Raw genomic sequence first — 523 nt, forward strand, 5'->3', positions numbered from 1 at the left:
TGTGGGGGGAGGGCAGTGAGGGGAGCCCTGTGGAGGTGTGTACTGTGGAGGTGTGTACTGGGGGGTGCAGATGAACCCTGTGGAGGTGTGTACTACACGGGGTGGGGGGCAGCGAGGGGCACCCCATGGAGGTGTGTACTGTGGAGGTATGTACTGTGGAAGTGTGTACTGTGGAAGTGTGTACTGTGGGGGGCAGCAGGGGAAGCTCTGTGGAGGTGTGTACTGTGGGGGCAGCAGGGGGAGCTCTGTGGAGGTGTATACTGTGAAAGTGTGTACTGTGGAGGTGTGTACTGCGGGGGGCAGCGAGGGGAGCTCTGTGGAGGTGTTACTGTGGAGGTGTGTACTGTGGAGGTGTATACTGTGGAGGTGTGTACTGCGGAGGTGTGTACTGGGGGGCAGCAGGGCAGCTCTGTGGAGGTGTGTACTGTGGAGGTGTGTACTGTGGAGGTGTGTACTGGGGGGCAACAGGGCAGCTCTGTGGAGGTGTGTACTGTGGAGGTGTGTACTGTGGAGGTGTGTACTG

The 523-nt window shown here is 59.7% G+C and overlaps 1 protein-coding gene across 4 annotated transcripts in view; it reads left to right on the forward strand.

The window, feature by feature from the left end:
• Magi2 (membrane associated guanylate kinase, WW and PDZ domain containing 2) overlaps positions 1–523 on the forward strand; it is a 1,267,351-nt gene that overhangs the window by 1,131,848 nt on the left and 134,980 nt on the right. The gene's annotated exons all lie outside the window — the stretch shown is intronic.

The sequence above is a fragment of the Microtus ochrogaster genome, chromosome 26, assembly GCF_000317375.1.
Source record: "Microtus ochrogaster isolate Prairie Vole_2 chromosome 26, MicOch1.0, whole genome shotgun sequence".
NCBI classification, from domain to species: Eukaryota; Metazoa; Chordata; class Mammalia; order Rodentia; family Cricetidae; genus Microtus; species Microtus ochrogaster.